Below are 11998 nucleotides of genomic sequence, written 5' to 3' on the forward strand. Positions count from 1 at the left end.
AGAGACTAAATATTTGACCTCAAAGTTTACCAATAAGTAAAAAAATTAAGCAGTACCCTTTATAAATTTAGAGCACTAGCTAGAATTCAGAGAAGAGAGGGAATTACAACAGGAGGAGATGAAAGTTGAACTGGTAGAACTCAGGAAAAAGTGAAGAAAAACCAAAATCAGCACATAAATAAAGATGAAAATGCAAGGAGCTCTATCCAGGATATACACTATGGCAAATATAGTAAAGGAAATAGATGATAGAAATGAGAAGAGTAAACACAATGAATTAGAACTAACAAAATAAAACTGAAAAAGGGTAGGGATAAAATGAGATACAGAAAACAAGCAAAAATAAAAAATCCAACATACATATAATTGGAATCTCTGAAAAAAAGCAACAAAATGGAAAATAACTTATCTTTAAAGAAATAATTCAAGAAAACATCTCCAAAATTAATATGTCTTGAATTTTTACATTGGGAGGACAACATACTAGGGAATACTAACAGATCAAAGAAACAGATCGAGCAACACCATAAACTATGCTAATAATGTTAATAATGCTAATAATGTTACTGAAACTTCAAGATTTAAACAAAAGGATCATTTTAGTGATCAAGAAAAAAGATTACACTATATATAAGGATAAAATAAAACAACCAGGCTGTCTGCATGTTTCACTACAGCCACAAACAAGGTCAGAAGTCAGTACAGCAATGTATAAAAGGTATTCAATAAAAGAAAGGAAGAGACCCATATCTTATAACTAGGTAAAATTATCTTCAAGATTTAAGTTTTAAACATATAAAATCTAAGTTCCTTTTAAGGAAAATACTAGAGGATAACCTTCAGCCACCTCAGAGGTGAGTGGGAAATATATGACAATAAAACTGGTGGTCAGCATAGAGTTTATTTACTGCCCCTCCTCAAATTGAGGATAGAACAAATGTTGGTAGAATGTGGCAAAAAATAATAATTATTATTATTGCATCATCTGACAAGGTAGATATTACATATCAAAAAAAACTGGAGAGCTTCCCTGGTGGCGCAGTGGTTGGGAGTCCACCTGCTGATGCAGGGGACACAGGTTCATGCTCCAGTCCGGGAGGATCCCACATGCCGTGGAGCGGCTGGGCCCATGGGCCGTGGCCACTGAGCCTGCGCGTCCGGAGCCTGTGCTCCACAGCGGGAGAGGCCACAACAGTGAGAGGCCCTCATACCGCAAAAAAACAAACAAAAAACCCAACAAAACTGGAGAGGTGAAAGAAGGTGGGTACAATTTTGGGTTAACGCCTCTGTGATAGCTCAGGGTCAAAGATTATCAATGCTCATAACTCACATAATGGAAATATAGGCTTATTTAATATACAAAGTAAAACAATGAGGAAGAAAATCTTGATAAAGAAAATAAGATGGAGGAAGGAAGGGTATAGGAAGAAAACACAGGAAAATTGTCATTATTATTCCTATTAGGGAACTAATAGATACTATGTAAAGAAATATGTATCTAAAGATATATTAGGTAGAGTAGAGACCAGCAAATCACAGCTTCTGGGCCAAATCTGGTCCAATGCCTATTTTTGTACAGCATACAAAATAAGAATGGTACTTACAGCTTATGTGATGGTTGGAAAACAAGGAACAATAATAGTTCACATGTGAAAATTGTATGAAATTCAAAATTCAGTATCCATAAAAAAGTTTTATTGGACCACAAACATACTTATTCATCTACATATTGCCTAGGGCTGCTTTTGTGTTAAAATGACAGCGTTGATTAATTGTGACAGAGACCCTATGAACTATGTTTTCTAATGCTAGTGAATTAGAAAAAATGGTAGATCTAATCTACAAAGACAAAATCTGGTTGTTTAGAAAAACAGAAAATCATTAGCTAACTTAATCAGGAAAGAGAAAACTGCAAATAAAAACAAACAAAGAAACAAAACTAAACAGTAAAGGGAGAATTAGCCACACAGGACCTAAGGAAATTAAAGAATCTTAAGAGACTAAATTGAAAAACTTGGATGAAATAGATTTTTTTAAGGAAAATATGATTTACACTAAATGACATCAAGAAATAAGAATCTAAACAGCACTATTTCAATAGAAGCAAAAGATAAAATGATCAAAAGGTTATTCCCAGCAAAACTTCAGGTTTAGACACTTTCACAGGGGAGTTTAAAAGCAAATAAAACCAAGGCTATTTCAACTTTTCTAGATAATAGTAGACAAAAGAATTCCTTAACATTACTTTTGGGGAAAAATGGTATAAAATTGATAATAAAACTTGACAAAGATGTTTTATACACAAATAAAATTATAGATTAATCTCAGTTATAAAAAAATCTCAGTTTATAAAACCATTCCAAAGAAAATGTTAGCAAATGCAATCCAAAAGCATATAAAAAGAATAATTATGACAGAGGAATTTATTCCAGAAGTACAAGGATGGTTCATTATTAGGAAATGTATAGAGTTTATAATGTTAGAGAAAAATTATGATCATTTTCATATATGATAAAAAGTCATTTGGCAAAATACAAGAGCCATTCTTCAAACACAGTTAAATAAGGATAGATGGACACCTTTTTCACACAGTAAACATATACTTATCTCAATCCAGAAGTCAGCATCAGGCTCAGTGGAGATAGACTAGAGGCATTCCTATTAAAATCAAGATCAAGACAAGAATGCAGACCATCACCTCTATTTTCCCACAAAGTACTGGCATTACTAGTTAACACAGTTAGACAAGACAGGAAAACAAGAAGCATAAACATTATTAAACTGTAACTATGTGGAAATGACATGATGGTACATTTGAAAATCCAAGAGAATCAACTAAGACACTACAAAGAGTAACAATTCAGGGAAGTAATAGGATATAAACATTAATAAATAGAAAGCAATAAATTTATTATGTACAAAAAGCAAGCAGTTAGAACACATAATGGGAAAAATGTTTAAAACAGCAAAAACAAGCAAAACAATATCTCTAGAAATAAACTTTTAAAAAGTGTACAAACCCGGGACTTCCCTGGTGGTCCAGTGGTAAATAATCTGCCTTCCAATGCAGGGGACATGGGTTTGATTCCTGGTCGGGCAACTAAGCCCGTGCACCACAACTACTGAGCTCTTGTGCCTCAACGAGAGAGCCCACGTGCCGCAAAACTACAGAGCCCACACGCTATGGAGCCTGCATGCCACAACTACAGAGCCCATGCACCCTGGAGCCTGTGCTCCACAACTAGAGAGAAGCACACTTGCCCCAGTGGAAGATCCTGCATGCCTCAACGAAGATCCCACATGTAGCAACTAAGACCCGATGCAGCCAAAAAAATAACATAAAAAATAAAAGTATTTTTTAAAAGTGTACAAACCCACATGAAGAAAAATTGAAGCAAATGTGAAGGCAAAGATGGATTTTTCAATAAATGGTGTTGTAGTATAACCCGTCTGGGGTAAAACGAAATGTTGAATCTGTATTTCACACCAAACATCAGGAACAATTCCAAATCGAATTTTTTTTTGAAGAAGTAAAGTCTTAAAAACAGTAGGAAAAAGTGGGAAAATTCATTTGTAAATCTGAAGTGGGAAAAGTCTTTTTTAACCAACAACTCAAAATCCAAACAAACAGAAAAGACAACATAAGAAAACAGAAGAGAGACTTCTGCAAGCAAAAGTAACAAAACAAAATACCATGAATAAAGTCAAGAGATAAATATAAATTGGGGGAAAATAGTTGTAATTCATATCATAGGCACAGAGATTTCTTAATATACAAATAGCTTCTTAAAGTCAATAATAAAAGACAAACAGTTGAATAGAAAAAAATAGATTGCACAGTTGACAGTCAGAAAGCTTATAAAAACACTGAAACATACGGAAAATAGATATATCATTATTTTAACCTATTGGGTTAACTCAAATTCCAAAGTTTATAACTCTTCATATGGTGAAGCTAAGTGGAAGAAGGCATCATGCACTGCTGACAAACATGTAGCCACAGAACTTTCCAGCCCAGGTGCTGGGAGATACTGATCTCAGCCTATGGCGGCTGGATAGATCCTGGTCAGTTAGAACTAGTAGGCTTATTCCCTTTGGCCACAGGCAATCTTTTATAAGGCTTCAAATCTTTTCCAGTTTATACACTTTGACTGTTATGATGGGAAAAAGCTTGGGAAGCCCTGAAATAGTACAGTTGCTACAGATAGGAATCTGGTTATATCTATTAAAAATTATAAATTTGTGTAACTTTTGACACATTTTCATTTGGGAATTAATCCTATAGATATACCTGCAGATGTGTTCAATGAAATATATTCAAGGTTATTCAGTGTATCAGTATTTGTAACAGTAAAACATTGGAAGCAATCCAAATGTCCATCAGGAATTTACTGGGGATTAGATAAATTATAATCACCCAAACAATGGGACACTAGGCAGTGACGCTGACAGAGAGCGAAACCATATACTGATATAGAAAAATCTCCGAGTAAATTATTAATTGGAAAAAAAGGAGTGTGCAGAGCAATGTGTACAGAATGCTAACTTTTGTCTAAAAACAGAGAAATAATACATATTCATATTTGCTTACCTATGTATTAAGAAACTGTGGAAGAATACATAGTAGACAGTGCTTTCCTGGGGTCAGGCAATGCGGGTTGACGACTGTGGGAGAGAAATGGGGATCAAAGGTAGGAGGAAAACATTTCACTGTACATATTTCTGTATTTTGTAATTGTTTTATTTTTGAATAATGTAAATGTATTGCCATATCAAAACTATTAAAATGAAAACAATGCAGCCTTATCTGTCTGCAAAACTAGGAATTAGGAAAAGTGGTAGAATTAATGAGAAAACCTGTTATATAAAATTTCATATGCAGAGGAATATACATTGAATCCCTCAGGGCATATCCTGGTCAGGAAGTGGTAAATGTCCTCCTAAACATTTTTTTCCCCATACTGCTGGTAATGGCACACTCTGCTCTGAGTTTTGGCCACACTCTGCTCTGATGTTTTAAGGCAATGAAAGAGTGGTCTCCTTTCTGAGCTATTTGCTTTCCCTCAAACAGGTTCAAAGCAGCTACATATTGGTAGTATCCTTTACTTTTAAGGAAAGCTAGAATCAATCCCTTTGGAAAGAAAGTCGAGTCAAATCATTCTAAGGCAATAGAGTGTGGAGATCCCAGACTCTGGGAGAGTCTGTTGGGCAGGAGTTTAGATTCTACCTTTAGAAACTTTCTTATTGTGCTATAAGATTAAGATCTCCTCATCAGAAAAAGAGAGATCATATTATTACCCCTCCTGAGTGCTTATAAGAGTTAAAATACATCTAACGTGCCCAGGAGAGTGTGCTCCACTTAGAAAAGTCTCCACAAGTGTTAGTTATTCTTTTTGTTATTCAGCTCTTGTAATTGTCAATAATGTCTTATCCTTTGAGTTCTACCGTACATTTCTTCTTTACCCTCCACTGTGCCCTACAGGACTGTGTACAGACTGCTGTTTTTTAAGTTAGCTTGGAGAGCAGCCACCAAACTAGTTTTCTGACGTTTTAGTTTTTATTCAAAGGACAACTAAAAGTAAGTCTGAAGGTGACAGATTGTCTCCGAATTAGTACAGTGCAGTGACTAAACATGAGCCTGAGAATCAGCTAACTAGAGATCATGTCCCAGCTCCACAAATTACTTACATCTTCTCTATCTCAGTTTCCTCACCCCAATCAGCGGAATGCCAAGCTCATAGGGGTGTTGTGACAGTAAGCAGATGCTGCGTGCAAGGCAAATAAATAGTAGATGCTGATTAAATAGGTGCTTTTATGTTTCTCTTCTACTATGTCATCATGACCCACCTCAGAGACATCTAGCACACAGTAAATAAGGAGAGAAAAGTTGCAACCCAAAGACAGATTCCCAGAACTAATGCCTAATATTTACATTCAAGGGAAGGCTGAGGTTAATTTTTTGGAAAACTTCCATCTCATCCATCGCCAGATTCTATTCCAGGGCTTAAAGGTCAGAATTGGTATCATTTTCTAACTTCAGAGGTTCATTATACCGTCTCCAAACTCTATGAAACATCAATTGTGTTTTATGTTTTAGATCTTGGCTCTTAGAGGAATACTCTCTTTTTTTCTAAATAGTACAAGGTCACATGTTATAAAAGCCTTACAATTCACAGGAGAGAATCTTGTGAGGGATGCAGCTGTCCCAGATTTTACTGATGAAAGCTTTGCTTCTTTCCCTTGCCCCAATACCATTAAATGTTCATTTGGTAAATTTTATTTTACTATAATAATAGTAATTCAAATTAAGTTCAGAAGTGTAACCATCTTGCTTGCTATGGCTCTTGCTGTCTCCAGACCTTCTGGTAAAAGGCTTTTATACAATTTGCCAAAAAGGCAGATATTCTTAAGCTGCCTCCCTGCTGTTTGAGTTGAGTACATCAAAATAAACGTACAGTCCCTGATGACAACTTCTTTTTTTTTTATTATTTTATTTTTTTTTATTAAATCAGTTATACATATACATATGTTCCCATATCCCCTCCCTTTTGCGTCTCCCTCCCACCCTCCCTATCCCACGACAACTTCTTTGAGAGCCATTAAGTGGAATGCTGCTGCCCTAGCCACATCTCTGGAGTCCTGGCTATCTAATATATGGACTTCTGGGGTATGAGATGCTACTTTTTTTTCAGTTTCAATCTGTTCCAAGTCCATGGGGAGACCACAGTGATGAAAATTATCGCTAATGAACATAAAATTAAATAATCTACTGTACCAATCCAAGCCTCAGATTATTAAATGTATCATAGTGGATAGATGATCTGTCATGATATAAACTGTTTTGATCAAAAATATGTCTGGGAATTTATAACAAATTTCATAACATGGTAAAAGATTTGTACCCCAATGATAGAGATGCATAGTATATAGCTATGTATCATTAGAAATGTGTATATGCACATCTATCACTAGAAATACATATATATCTGGATTTCAATTTCACCAGTTTTGTAATAGGGATAATAACATCTCATAGTGTAGGTATTACATGCTGTCTTTATAAGTATGGGTATTACATGCTGTCTTTATAAGTATAGGTATAAAAATTGAGTAATGTCAATGTTTAAGTATCAAATACAAATGTTACATGACTCCTTCCTCTCAGTATTTTCCTATTGATCTTAATTTCCAAGTGATAAATGTTCATTAGAGTTGCACCGTAAAATTCAATTTTTATTTACTAGCGCAACTGCAGTTTTATGAAGGACAAAATTCACACTCCATCTTTCTCAAAGCTTTAAGAAACATTTTGAGGCTATTCATCACTTTTCTTTGAAATCTACAAAAAAGAAATAGCCAGAGATGACACCATTTTGAGTAAGAATTACTCTCAACAAAGAGCAATTCTATCTATCTATCTATCTATCATCTATCTATCTATCTATCTATCTGCCTATCTATCCTCTATCTCACTGAGATAGGTTCATTTAGCTGATGAGAGCGTGGGATCCCTAAGGCTAAGACCATGGATTAATACACAAGGGATTGGTTCTGTGACCATGAGCAGCTCTATTGATCGTGGGGATCAGGCTTGTACATACATGTTCTGGTCACCGAAGGGCTGGGTGATGAGTCAGTGCACATGATCACTACTAGAAAAATGTGGAGCTCAGAATGTGAGCTCCACGTTTTGTGGATCTATAGTTTATACTTTGTTACTTATTTCTCAGTACCTCTACCTGGTACTATTCTGGGTGTTATGTAGGTATGTAGACTACATCAAATTGACCCAGGTACACAGGTAACACCCTCACTCTCCTATGCTCTCCATATTCTACTGTTTGTTTTTCTTCATCCAGTGCTCATTTCCACATCAAGGCCTTCACTCCTGTTTTTCCTTCAGGTCCAAATATTCTCTTCCTTCCACTCCCTTTATTACCCTTCCCCTTTTCACCGGCCCAATTTCTAATCAACAATCAGCTCTCACTTTGAATGTCATTTCCCTTCATTTTTTTCTGATAGCACCTTCCCCACCCCCAGATTTTATAGACGCTTAAAACCTTATATATGTCCTCTGTAAAACTTACCATTATTATGGTAGAAGAAATTGAGAGATTGTTATAAACTGTGTCTTCTCCATAGAATGTTAGCTCCATGAGGGCAAAGACAATGTTTTCTTGTTCTTGTACATATTCCTAGCATATAATAGAGATTTAATTATTATTTTTGAATAAATAACTAAAATTATGCTATTCTTATACTTGTAGGTTGCTGGAAAAATTGTATAATACTTCATACACAATAATTAAGCTTTCAGTAGGTGAGCATATACTATAATATTTTGAATCCGTGAGAAAAGGAGTTTTGAAATATAAGGAAAACACATGGGTTGTAAAGTTAAGTGAGGAAAAAGCAGGATACAGCACTGTAAGAACAATATGACCTAATTGGTGTATGCATAGGAAGACCCAGGAAGAAAATTCACTGAAATGCTCAAAGCATTTTTTCTCAAATGTTCAAAGATGAGATTTTTAAAAATACAGTTCTGTAGTTTCCGTATAATTGGGAAAGTAAAGTTATTAGAGAAATAAATATTTTAATTATTTATTCATTACTGATTAAACACTGTTCTTCCAGACCCTGGGCAAAAGCAAGCATTTGCAATAAAAACAGAGCCCCTGCCTGCTTGAACTCTCATTCTGATGGGAAGAAAGATCAATAAATCAGTAAACAAACAAATAAATAAGAGAATGTCATATAGTAATAAGTACTTTGAAGAAATAACACAGGGCATCATAGCAGAAAATGACTGATGGTAGAATTTTAGATAAGGGGCTCATGATGAGCTGCTCATGACAGAAATAACAGCTAACAGTATTTAAACAACTTCTCTGGGCCAGGCAACCTGATGGACCTCTCAAATGTTTGACCTCATTTGCTTTTAACAATAATCCTAAGAGACAGGTGTTGTTCTTATTCCCACTTTAACAACACAGGAAGTGGACATTTAGAAAGATCACATAATCAAAGATTTAACAGCAATTTTGTGGCATACCTCAATCACAGTATTATCATATTGTACTCACTCATTTAATTCCCTGTCTTCACTGTAATATTCTCTGCTTCATGACTGGAGCACGTATTTCAGAGGCTGAAACATAATTTAAAAATCTCATCACATGTTTGTTAAGTGAACAAATATATGAATTAAAAAAAATTTAAAGAACAAGAGGAAAATTCATCATTAGAGAAAGGAAGTATTATTCTGAAAATTCACAAAAAAGTATAATTCACAAAATGAGTGGAAAATTATTCTGTAACATGTTCTCTTATCTATTCATGTTCTCATAAAATAGAGGAAAAAGTGTCTATGAAATAAGAACAGAAATTCATAAAAAAATGTTAAGGTGAATCATGGATTAAATTAAAGAGAGCTAGTTGGTTTTATAAAAAAACCTACAAGGTAGTTTAAAATATCATAACATATTTAAAATCCCATAACATATTTAAAATCCAAATTGGAAGATTTAAAAACTTTAATGGGGTAACTTAACACACTCAAACTTTGTCAACCTAAGTATCTGAAAACTAAACAAGGAAATTGAGCATTTGGATTGTAATACAATTAATAAATTCAACATGATAGGCCATAAGAGCCATATAAAGAAAAAACTATAAAATTTATGAAAGATATCAGGAAAGGTTAATCAAATAATGCGTCACATGTTCTTGTAAGAGTGACTGTTATAAAGATATCAATTCTTACATATTAAATTTACAGGTCTAAATATTGTTCCAAGTACCACTTAAATATATTTAATTCTGGGGTTTTGACAAAATAATTAAAAACCTTCCTGAAAAATAAAGTTTTGGATACATTAGAAAAAACATGAATAGAGAAGACATAAGAAGGGGATATTAGGTATTGGTATGTTTTGAAGCTGTTAAAATTTAACCAATAGAATGGAAAGACCATTAGAGGGGATAGAAAGCAGTATAGCATGGTAGTTAAGAGCACTGGTATTGGTTTCTAAAAAATCTAGGTTTAGAGACATCTGTTTTCAGCCTTATCATGTAAAAAGCTTGGAAGTCATTACTCCCATTCTTAGAACAAGAAAATAACTGACTAATCAGAAAATCACTGACTTAGACTCATCACAGAATTGAGGTCACAGGGTAAACTGCCACCTTGAAATCTACAGAGACTACTGAATAAAGAGTATCACAGCTAAGGTAAGTTTACCTGTGGCAGAAGATGCTAGAGCCATAAACTGGTAAAACACTTAAATTGTAATTTAAATGAATTGCTGGAGGCTGAGTGTGGATTAGCTTGAGAATGAGAAACTCCTGGGGACCCAGTCTTAGGCCACCACAAGTTTCACCTCCAGGAATCCCACCAAGTTCTCAAGAGTTGAAGATCCAAGAAAAATCCCCTTGTGTCTTGGGCAGGGATGGTGAAAAGTAACCATTTAGACACATACCGAGAGTGTTTTTTCATAAGAAACACCTACTCTCCAAGGGAAACAAGAGCCTTATCTACCTGCTAAAAGGTCACTTAGCTAACTCCAGCCCTGTCTAGGCTTGCTATATTACATAGGGAAGAAAAAAGGGCCAAGAATCTTCTCAAGGTCATGATTCAGGGACACAGGCCCAGAAAAAGACTGAGATATAAACATAAGATTATTGGATATTTTCCCTCCCTGACACCTTACCACCACGTCAGTAGGGCTCCAGTAAAATAGCAGTAATTTACAACCGATAGAGTTGCAAGATAGAAGCCCTGTTTAAGAAGGAATTCTTAGGGAAAACCAAAGACATCAGAGAACAACAACAACAGAAATACTAGAGGAAACTGAAGCCTCTGGCAACTACAGCTGCAGCAAACGTTACACATAGCCCAGCTCCTAGGCAGATTATCATAAAACGTCACATCAGAGGCCAACTTACCTTTACATTTACCATTCTTATTACTTAATACATCATGTTAGGACTTCAACAGAAAAATTACAAAACATGCTAAAAGGCAAAGAAAAACCACAGTCCGGAGAAACAAAGCAAGGCTCAAATCCAAACCCAGATGTGACACAAATATGGAATTATCAGATAGAGAACTTAAAAAAATTATTAGTAATGTGTTGAGTTCTAATGAAAAGGTAGATAATATGAAAGTTCAGATAGTGTAAGCAGAGAGATAAAATTCTAAAAATCAAAAGGAAATGCTAGGAATCAAAAACAGAGTAACAGGAATGAAGAACTCTTTTGATGGGCTCATCAAGAGACTGGATGTGGCCAATGAAAGAATCGATAAGCTTGAAGATATATCAGTAGAAACTTCCCAAACTGAAATGTAAAGGGAAAAAGATGAAAAAAAAAAAAAAAAAAGACTAGAATATCCAAGTCTATGAGATGATTACAAATAGTATATCATACAGGTAATTGGGATAACAGAGTAGAAGACAGGATGTAACAGAGGAAACATTTGAATTAATAATGGCCAAAATTTTCCAAAATTAACAACAGACATAACACCACAGATCTAGGAAGTTCGGAAAACACCAAGCATGGTGAGTACTAAAAAATAAACTCCTAGGCATATCATTTAAACTGCAGAAAATCAAACACAAAGAGAAAATTTTGAAAGAAGCCAGAGGGGAGAAAATATCTTACCTTTACAGCAATGAGGATAAGAAGGAAAAACACAAATTACTGTTATCACAAATAAAAGTAGAGTCATCATTATTACATATCCTTGATGTGATGTCCTGAAGTGGCACTTTATGGGATCTATATGAGGAAAACTATAGAATTCTGATGAAAGAAGTCTAAGATGATGTAAATGAATGGAGTGTTATTCCAAGTTCATGGATAGGAAGACTAAATATTGTTAAGATAGCAAGTCCTCTCAGTGTAACCTATAGATTCAATAAAATCCCAATCAAAATCCCAGAAAGTATTTTGTGGATATCAACAAAACTATTCTGGAAAGACAAAAAGAAAT

The 11998-nt window shown here is 34.7% G+C and overlaps 1 long non-coding RNA gene across 1 annotated transcript; it reads right to left on the minus strand.

Moving 5' to 3' along the window:
- Positions 1 to 4585: 4585 nt before the first annotated feature.
- Positions 4586 to 9102, minus strand: LOC309814134. Its single transcript, XR_014295625.1, has 3 exons — positions 9087 to 9102; positions 8088 to 8195; positions 4586 to 4665 (listed from the first exon to the last, which is right to left on the minus strand). It is a non-coding gene; the product is annotated as an uncharacterized lncRNA (long non-coding RNA).
- Between the last annotated feature and the right edge of the window lie 2896 nt (positions 9103 to 11998).

Source organism: Mesoplodon mirus (genome assembly GCF_964341445.2).
Source record: "Mesoplodon mirus genome assembly, chromosome: 12".
NCBI classification, from domain to species: Eukaryota; Metazoa; Chordata; class Mammalia; order Artiodactyla; family Ziphiidae; genus Mesoplodon; species Mesoplodon mirus.